The sequence below is a fragment of the Sceloporus occidentalis genome, unplaced genomic scaffold, assembly GCF_023333645.1.
Source record: "Sceloporus occidentalis isolate IW3139 unplaced genomic scaffold, rSceOcc1.0.p SCAF_481, whole genome shotgun sequence".
Lineage (NCBI taxonomy): Eukaryota > Metazoa > Chordata > Lepidosauria > Squamata > Phrynosomatidae > Sceloporus > Sceloporus occidentalis.
In genome coordinates this window covers 105,486-116,230 of record NW_028317461.1, presented here as the reverse complement: position 1 = coordinate 116,230, position 10,745 = coordinate 105,486, and the positions used below count along the sequence as shown (strand labels likewise).

The 10,745-nt window shown below is 40.3% G+C and overlaps 1 non-coding gene across 1 annotated transcript; it reads left to right on the top strand.

The window, feature by feature from the left end:
* The first annotated feature begins 1,169 nt into the window (after window positions 1-1,169).
* Window positions 1,170-1,351, top strand: LOC149271640 (U2 spliceosomal RNA). Its single transcript, XR_016279702.1, has one exon. It is a non-coding gene; the product is annotated as a U2 spliceosomal RNA (small nuclear RNA).
* The last annotated feature ends 9,394 nt before the right edge of the window (window positions 1,352-10,745 follow it).

The window sequence follows — 10,745 nt, the reverse complement described above, 5'->3', positions numbered from 1 at the left end:
TAAAATAACGTTTAAAAATACACGCGGGCCAAGCACAAACGCACAGGGACTCACAGGGAATTAAATATTAAAACAAGGACTCGTTTAATGTGTTTGGGAAATAATGATAAATTAGTTGACACTCAAAACGAGAATCATGTCTAAGCTCTTTTGAGCCGGGACGGCCTCAACTTTAGTTTCGGTAAGTCAAATTGTCATGTTATATACTCCTTGTTATGTCCAGTCTACCCATTGTACAGCGCTACGGAATATGATGGTGCTATATAAAACAATACATAATGTCTGATAACAAAATCAAATTACAAACTGCAGGAAAAGGGCTGGGTCGGCTCACTAAAAATTCTTACTCTGTTGTTGCTGAATATTTACAAACAGCAGACAAAACATAGATTGGTATGAAAAGGAAAAATATGCTCACTGCGCATAGTGCAAAGTTTGGGGTGTATTAGAAAGTTCTAGGTATCAAGTTAATGTGTGTATAACTCAATAACCCAGTTTAGAGCTCTATCTGTCGCCACTCATTCATTCGCTTTGTTATGTGTGTAATTACAGAGCCCTCTGAGGCTTCAGAAGCATTGTCATCTCCTGCCTCAATTTCTCTCCCACTCCTCTGCCTCATATGATTACCCTTTCTATATTTCACATGCCAGTCCTCCAATTAATATTACATCTTTTGATCTCCTTTTATTACCAATATCTCGTTAGCCAATGACTAATTAACCCTGCAATTGTTATCGGTGTATCTTTGGCCCAGTTGCCAATCCTTGGCTCTTACCAATCTTCCTATTATTGGCCGTGTATCCCTGGTATGACGGCCAGCCACGGCGTCTTGCCGATCCTGCTATTAGTATCAGTGCATCACTGGTCCGGCAGCCAGTCCTGATAACTCACTGATCTATCTGTCATCTTATGTTCCATGATGATCAAACATATTTCTTTGCTACAAGGGCTTCTAAATTAGATTGTGTGACCATGAATATCCCTAAAAGCGGTCAAATCTATTTTTAAAAGCTTCCCCAATACCCAAATTCACCCCTCTATAGACAGTGTATTCCAGAGCTTCACTGCCCTAACTGTGGGGAATGTCCTTCTGTATGATTTGGATGATTTGTCTTGCTTTTTGTGACATTTAGTGCATTGCAGTAAACATGGATTTTCTTGGCTAGGAGTAAGCTTCTCGGCCTTTTGGCTAAGATCAAGTGTAGTTCCTCTTAGGGAAGGGGGGGACTATGCTGATCCTCTGGCCTTAGGGTTCGGGATAGCTAATGGAGCCCGAGGTGAAATTGCCCTGGCAGAAATGCTGGAGTCACCGTGTGTGGTATTGCACGCCACTGCACACGGTGAGCGCACGTTTCCACTGGCGGCCCGTCAGCACTACCTTTTCCCCAGGTACCTTTTGGTCCTGGGGTTAAGTTCTTTATTTTTGAATCCGGCAGGCCAGCAATGGTCTGTCCTTAAATTATTTTTCTTTATTTATATAATTCACTTCGTTTTCACGAGTGCCTATTAATTTGCCCCCCTTATCTGATTCACGGTTTTGAAATTCACGGCTTGGCCCCCACGATTCTATGGCACATGATTTTGATCCCACATTTTTTGGACACTGTTTTCTTTTAAGAGGCAGTGAAGCCTGGACTTTGCTGGAGGAGGATTGGGAGCCTTCTGGCCCCTTCCTCTCTCTACAAACCCAGCAAGGAGTCTCACTCTTCGGGGTGAGACTCAAGATCCGACCTTCCCATGGGGGGGGTTGGAATTTGTCCGAGTTCTCCGTGAGGGAACTCGGAATCGTAGTCTGGCTTCTGTTGCCTTGTGCACAGAATGCGGCACCAAAGGAGCACGCACCTCGGGCTTCCAAAAAAAAAAAAAAAAAAAAAAAAAAGGAGTAAGCCCCCAGGATTATATAAGGCAGCGGGTCTGACAAGTGCCCCTAATATTTTCAGGATCACCGTTAGGATAGCGGTGAGCAGCTCACAGCCCATGTCTAGGGGCTGAAGGGGGGATTCACTAAGAACATGGCTAGTTTTTCCCAGGAGTGAAAGAATTACCTTAGACACAGTTAAGAGTTATCACAGGAGAGACTAATTAAATTAGAATTAGTCAAAATGCAGTAAGCCAGTTGCTATGGGAACAGTCCAGGGATTCTACATAAGTGTTAATTCATATTTGAAAACAGTCCTACTGTCTTAACCTTATATATACTGTATACATGCCTCGGGGTATCTTAGGTCCAGCCATGTCACAGAACTATGTATATATATATATATATATATATATATATATATATATATGTCGCTGGGAGCTGCCAGTAGTCACCAACAGCAGATTTGGTGAGGCATGATAGTCCCTTAACACCCCAAGTCTTCAAGCTAGTGTTAGAAGCTGTATCCTATCTCAGAGTAATAAAAGCAGATTGTTCTGTGTGGGGGAGTCCCTGCTCAGGTGAGTTAGTGGTAATTGGTCAGTAGTATTAAACACCTCAATAAGGTTTTAAAATCCAGTTCGTTGAGTCACACTCATTGATGCCTTGGTTGTAGCCTTCAAAACATCCTCCGTGGGAGGCCCCTTTCCTATATTGAATGGAGTAAGTGATGGCTTCACTTTGTATGTGAATCAGAAGTCTTACAGAGGGCAGCAGGGTGTCCCATCGACAGAGAAGGGGCTTATAATTCACAATGAATAAGACAATTTTAACATAAGTATTGGGAGCATAAATCACAAATTGCATCTGTTTTATGCAGTTTCATGCGTTCATGGCAAAGACTGCAAGTCACAAGGATTTATAGAAGTTAAATATATTTTATTTGCAGAACAATGGTATATAATATATGATAGAGCATTAAAGCGTGTCTAATTCGCATCCAGCGCGTGTCCAACGTGACTGTTTAATTTTATGGTGTCAATCTGCTGCAGTATCACAGCTTTTCATTATCAGGGGGTATGTATTATAGTTGTACAGCGCTACAAATCAGGATGGTGCCATACAAATCAATAAATAATAATAATATAACAATAAAAAAATAACATATAACAACAGCTAAACAAATACTCAGCTTTTTAATTAAAAACATCTTCAAAAGTTGTTCTCATCTCATTTTGACACATTAAATAAAAATTGAATGCAGCCTTATATGTGCATACATTGCAAACAAAGACACCTTGCGAGAATCCACTCTGTGAACCAGAATAGGAAATGGGGCGATCTTTGTTTTTAAACTAAGTTGTCGTTTGGTAAAAGAGTGGTGGAGAGACACACAATCAGCTCAGTTTGTTTAAAATAATCCTTTTTCTTCTTCACTGTATGAAACAGCAGTTGGTGCTTTATTAACATCCAATCTTTCCCTCTTTAATTCACAGTTTCCAGCCATAATTTATTAGCGAGGCGGCCCCATCGGGCCAAGCTGTCTGTATTCGCCTCGGGGAGGAGGGATGGCCTGTCCCAAAAGAGAGCTAGATGCTGGGACAACAGGTAGGGGCTCATGTGGACTTAGTGGCTTCAGCACAGGAACATCATTTGGGAAGGAGGTTTCAAAGCTGTGCTTAATTAGGTGGAAGGGGTGTTTGTGTGACCCCTAATAGCAGATCAGAGAGACGGAGGATGAGATGGAAAGGGAGCCAATTACTGGCTTGTCTGCATTATGTATTAACCCATCTGGGCCAGGGATATTAGGTTTGAAGGTTGAACAAAAGGAGGAATCTGTCAACGATCACACACCAAATTATCAGGTCTCCGCTCTTTTGTTCCCAAAAAATAAGCAATTCACGGGGGCAGCTGGATTTGTAAACTAACCAGCCAAGCGTTGGAAACTGTTCTGAACAAAGCCAGGGTTTCCGATTAGAGTTAATAGCTTTTAGTTAAGCTATTTGCCTGGTGTTAGGAAATGATGCTCAGTTTCAGGCAAATATCCGGCAGCCACAGACTCTGGGACTCGCGCTGTCCCACAACTCAATACGACTGCGCACGCTGCAGAAATGGAGACGAATTCAATAGTGGGAAACAAGTTAAATGCAGACAAAGTTAGCAGGAAAGCAAATCACACATTAAACTAGGAAATATTTCTCTCTACGGCTTTGCAGCAGTAAATATTCAGCCTCTCTTTTTTACTTCGCACCCAAACGGTATTTTACACTGACTCCAGAACGGACTCTTCGTAGGAATATTATGCGAGATAATGCAGCGTGTGCATGCAGAGAATAGAGATGATTCTCTCTCCTAATGTCTGCTCTTACATTCATGAGCAGAACCCAAGATAATTAACATTCGGCGTGTTCATCAGACACGGACGGGTTTTTGTAACATGAAAGTTACGAGTCTCATGGCAGACGCTGAATGGCGTATTTCATGGTTTGCCCAGTTCCTTCAATGCCCAATGAATAATAAGAGACAACTCCCTTCTGGCAACTCTACAAAGTGTTAGACATTCACAATAAGTGCTGGTATTGTGTGCTCTGCCTTTGTATATAATGCTATGACGCATAACTATACCCAGGGAGCCCGACCACAACCTGAACAACCTGGAAAGCAAACTGTAAACCACACGCAAACCCAATCATTTATATGATAGAAAATTATCATATACCTCCGTCCAGCCGGTAGAACTTTTCATTGCTTGGCTGTTATCTGGTCACCAAGTGCCAGGGGAGCGGATGTCACCCATTACCACTCGTTAGCACCCAGTGCTCCTGTTGAAATTCACGCTCCTGGTTAAATGGTTTATAATTATATTAGCAATCTGCCTGCCATTTTGGGCTCTAATCTGTTAATTCAAGTGATACATAACATCCAATCTGCTCCTGTCCTCAATAATACCTTCACCGGTGAGTGGCATTTAAACTGCAATAAACTCAGAGGACCCAAGAACATTTCCCACATAAACTCAAGGATCTTTTTGAAATGCCGGTTGGGTCTGTATATGGTGTTTCTGTTGGCTGTGTTAGCTTTTTGTAAGATCTGTGGGTTTCATGTGATTAGCAGATGTTCCTCGGGAAAAATCCTTGTTTTATGTGTTTTTTATGTTTTTACTACTAGAATATTTTCACAAACAAAAATCTACGTTTCTCATTACAGTGTTTGACCAACACCAAAAGGCAGAGAAATCCCCCCCTAAAAGACTGCGTGCAGCTTTTTATTATATTTCTTATAGATACTCACAGGCAGATTTCTATCTTAGCTCTTAAGAAAATTAGGCAGCGCCTAAATTCTACACAACTTTCTCATCCTTGTCTTATAATATATCAAAAAGAACTTCCCAAGCAATTAGCATGTGCTTTTATGACAAATGGCTGTGTGTACGGTCATTATTAAAAGAGGAATACTTAATGACAATGTCCAGAAATATGAATACACGTTGGCTGGTGAACATTCAATAATTAGATGGGGGTTGTGCAGATGGGATAATGAATGACACATATGGAAATAAAGCAATATAATGGGAACGACACATTGTATACAATGATGTTCATATAATATCTGGGATACATTACAACCCAGATTGGATTATGGCACAGACTGGATGACACACGTTGTGCTGGTTTGTAACTCAAATTAAGCTTGTAAAGTAAATTAAGTAATTAAATCATAGAAACAATGATTAAATAGCAATAACATTACACTGGTAATTGATAGCCATTATAACAGTAATTCTATAATATAGACAAAACAACCTCAGAGGTCAGACATTTCAATAGAACCAAGAAATAAATCTCCCCAATAAATTGGACTGTGTATGATATACTATTCTATGCTTTACATAATGCACCAAATGTCTGAGTTTTGTGTTTTATCTTCTAAAATGTCATTCTCTCCGGATGCAGAAAGAGCCACATTTTGTTAAACAATAAAACACTAAAATTGGAGTTTGAGTTTTAAACATTACGTATATATATTAACTTTGACTAAATTAGTCGGATGTGAGACCTGTATAGTCAGGCAGTAATACAATACGGTAAATTTTCATATTGAGACTCTGATATCAACTTCTATAAAGAGGTGAGAGAACCAGATGTGGGGGATGAGCCGAACCAAATCCCCTCTCTGGTTACACAAGTTCTTGATAGAAAGAACGTTCTGATACCATAACACAGATCGAGACAGACAGGCGTCACCTACAGTCCAGGACCTTCTGATTTGCATCGATCTGTATTGTGGTACCACAAGGTACTGGAGGATCCTAATATTTTCCTTGCCTGGCAGCCTTGCGTCTGGACCATAACATGTTAAGGACTACAAGCAGATGTGTATTTCTGGGGCTCACAGCACTAGGCCTGACCAAGGGCAGTACGCTACGCGTCCTCTATACTGTCATATCATGGTAGCCACCTCAGAAGGATGAGTTTGGGAAGAGATGGAGGTCGGATCCACCAAGCACTAACATTTACCTGAAAGGGAGAGCAAACCTGACAATCTTTGTGTGGATTTAAGAAAAGGAACATACACACCACTCAATGCCTAAATGTCTCTGGTCAAACATATCTTTCTTTTGAATATAAAAGAAACCCTAAGAAATTATTTTAAAAGGACAATTCTGGTGAAATAAAGATATTTCTTACGGGAATAAATGGAAAGTTCTCTTGCAAGGCTTGTGCTGTTCCAACAGCTTATTTATCAGAGATAATATGATCTCTACTAAATGTAGACTTCCCTCTTCAGACTTGTGATCTGTTCATTGTTTTCATAATAAAAAAACATTAATTCATATGAGAGGGGAAGGTTTTGGTGCATATGGCTCGTGCAGTTTGTATAAAGCGATCGCTTTAATCCCTGTAATTAAAGTCGCATAATTACTGAGCAGTCGCAATTTAGACTTTTTACAGCTGGGATTGTTTTTTTTAAAAAAATAATATTTTAAATGCAAAGCCCTAAACATTGTTTGCTTGATCCTTTTATTGCAAATAACTGTTTTGTTTAATATGATTATTCATTCAATTTAATATTCATGGCAAAATGCCAGGGGGTTATATTTGCCACCATTTCTAGTAATTTAATACAAATTCTTCTTAATGACCTGCGTTTGGTGGAACTTAGAGCAGAGCAGAAATGTGCAATGAAATTCTAATATTATTATTATTATCTTTTATTTATATAGCGCCAACAATTTACGCAGCGCTTAATATTAATACTGTATTTTGTAAAAATAGTTTTTGTGGATTGCTGTAGTGGGTCATAGGCTGGTGTAATTCAGAAGTTAAACCCCATTTCACTGCAAAATTATTATTTTCAGTGAACAGGCAGAGGAAGCAAGAAAGCAGACAAACATGGGGTACGAGGGCCAGCTCCATGGCTTCAGGGGAGGATAATGCTGGGGGTCTTGGGGTGTAACAAAAGGGACAAGTGAGATTGGTGACCTCTCTAACCTGAGGTCTGTCTCTAGCAGCGCAGTCCTCTCTATCATCACAGCCAAATCATTATTGCCATTGATTGATTCCTATAGCAACATCCTATTGTGCAGCGCTGTACAATGAGATTATATATGGGGAGAGGGGGTTGTGCAGTGGACACTTGCCCTAATTTTTAGTTCTGCTCAGATGGGTGGGATCTGCCCTCTGTACTGGTGCTCGTAAGCTAAGACTTGACTAAGATGACCTTGTCTGGGCACATATCATGGGTCAGCCATTACCCCGTAATTATTACACTATACATATTGTACAGTTTGCTGAAAAATGAACAAACTTTTGTTTAGGGGTTGTGGTTAGAGACATTGCAAGGGGTGGGTCTTTACCCAGACTTTGTATGTGACTTTGTGCCCTATAGCTGGATACTTGTGTGGGGCATTTAGAGGAAGGATTTTATTTACCTTGTTTAATTGATAAAGCCTTTTCCTGCTGTTTCTGTACATGTTATTTGGGCTTTTAGGGCTGTAGAATCCTGTAATACCCTCATTCAGACCTCCTAAAGAAGAGAGGCATCAGGGGAGGAAAGAGGGGCACAGAAAATGAGAGAGGGGTTCAAGGAACCAAACAGGAACTGGACTATGCAATCAGCTTGACAAAAATCATTCACAGGAAAGCCATTGCTCATGTTTAGCATGTGGAGATCTCAGTCACCACCTTTAATCATATCAAAGTTAGTACTTTATTATTAAACTCATAAGGCTGTTTCTACAAGCTGGAATTCACTAACATTTCTTCAGAGTTCCTAGAAATTTTGTAAGCTCCATTAAGTAAAGACCTTGTGGTCCTGCTCCATTCAGCAGCTGTGGCCGGTCTGCTCAAGGTGGTTCCGCCATCAGATTGGGATTATACCCTGCAGGAGGGGATATGATAACTCCCCATGTACTGCATCATTAATCAAAACCGCAATGAAATGAGCCCAGACACAGTGAAAGAATCCCCTCTGCTTCCAGTCAGTTTTAATCAGGTTCTCAGTAGGAGGCCACACTAACCACACACCATCAGCATGACCATTGTTATGGGACACACAGGAAGATGGCCGGCCTCAGGCCATGACCCAGGTGCTAGAAAGCTGACCTTCTTTCTGCAAGAAAAGATGAACAAAAAACAACCCACTGTTTCCATTCTCATACTTCACACCAAGACCAATGTTAATGGAATACTAGAAATTCTCCTTCCAGTATTCAAACTTTTATTGTACATTGATGAATATCCCTCTGACCCACCCACTAATTGGCTAACATCCTCTCCCTTTAATGATAGTATAACTCTCATCTATTAATACTTCATGACAAAACTGTTGTATCTGAGGTCAAAAGTATTGGGACATCTGACCATTACACCAACAGGGACTTTGATGAAATTGCATTCTAAATATACAGACATTAATATGAAGTTGGCCCCCCTTTTGCAGCTATAACAGCCTCCACTCTTCTGGGAAGGATTTGGGGGGTTTCTGTGGGAATTTTTGCCCGTTCATCCAGTACAGTGTTTGTGAGATCCGGCACTGATGTTGGACGAGACGCCCGGCTCACAATCTCCGTTCCAGTTCATCCCAGAGCTGTTTAATGGGATTGAGGTCAGGGCTTTGTGGTGAAGTGGACATTCTAAGACATTTTGGACAATGCTCTGCTTCAAACTTTTAGGGGACAGTTTGAGGAAGGCCCTTTTCTTTTCTAGCATGACTGAGCCCCGGAGCACCTAAAGCAAGGTCCATAAAGGCACGGTTGGATGAGTTTGGGATGGAAAAGGTTGACCGGCCGCAGAAGATCCCCAACCTCAACCCTACTGAAAATCTTTGGGATGAACTGGAATGAAGATTGTAAACCTGGCCTTCTCGTCCAACATCAGTGCCTGACCTCACAAATGCTCTATTGGATGAACGGGCACAGAAACGCTCCACAATCTTGTGGGAAGCCTTCCCAGAAGAGTGGAAGCTGTTATAGCTGCAAAGGGGGAACCAACTTAATGTCTGTACTTAGAATGCAATGTCATCAAAGTCCATTTTGGTGTAATAGTCAGGTGTCCCAATACTTTTGCCCATATAGTGTAAGCTGATCAGCTGTTAAGGCAACTGATTGCTCCCAGGCTTTTATTAACCGTCAACATCCACCTAAAGCTACTCTACCCTATGGACACATCATTGACTATACAATATATGTGGCCAGCTCTGCCCATTCTGAAGGAGAAGCCCTGGGCTGGACCTGAATATTGCAGAATAAAATCAGGTAACTAAAATCAACAAAAACTCCTGCAAACTTGAAAGATTCCTGCTTTAGAGAATAACCCCAGCATGCAACTCCTGTGACAAAGATCCTGTTAAATGCCTAATTAAAACTCTAACTATGAAAGTATTGGATTTTAGAATGAAGAATAAAGGCGCAGATGCCCGGGGAGAGAATGAAAGGCTCAGATTATACACATCTTTGTTTTATATTCTAAATGTCATAAATTGTATTTAAATGTAACAAAAAAATACAGAAATTGTTATTCTTATTGTAAAGTAGTCAGTGATCGACTATTATCAACTCATTAGTAACAAAGAGCATTTTTGGAGCTTTTGGAGATCTCCCTCATCTTCCCAGTGAGTTTATTGGATAAATGATAAAGTAGGGAAAATATAATAGAGATTTATTCAGCACCAAAATCACCCTTTGTGTTTTTTAAAATACATCTCTGGACCTAATTAATACAATTTATTTGGAAATGACTCCCCACAGTTTTAAATCAGCTTTGGCATATTGACTAATTGCCCTCTTTGGACATCATTCGTGTCCCTCGCCTCAGTTGTGGGTGGAATACATCTGTTCCCCACCTGGGTCATCAGCAGTGCCGAATTTTATTAGCATTTCCAGAAAATGAAGTGGAGAGAAATCACAGCCACATATCGCTCCAAAACTAAGTCCCTAATCAATACGGCTCTCAACAGCCACTTTCATCTTTCATGAGCCATCTCTATTTTAACTTTTGTGCTTGTAAATTGACACAAAGAATACAAAACTGTCTCAGAGTAATCAATAAGCACAAATAAACTAAAGTAGAGTATTGGGATCCTGTGTGTGATGGAGACTGACCGTCGTCCTGAAACAATAAAGTCAACGTATTTCTTACAGTTTGAGCCCATTAATTTATATGCCTGTCTCATATCTCTATCACTGTGTACAAAATATATTCAGGTGCAAACTGCTAAAACAGAGCAATCACTGCAGCAACCAATTGCTCCAAATGTGCACTAGAATTGCTCCAGATCTGTCTATATATCTATTTAATAAATAATATATATATATATATAATAAAAATTATTAAATAGTGAAATAGTAGACACCAGACAGCAGCAGTTGCAATCAGTTTATATAAAG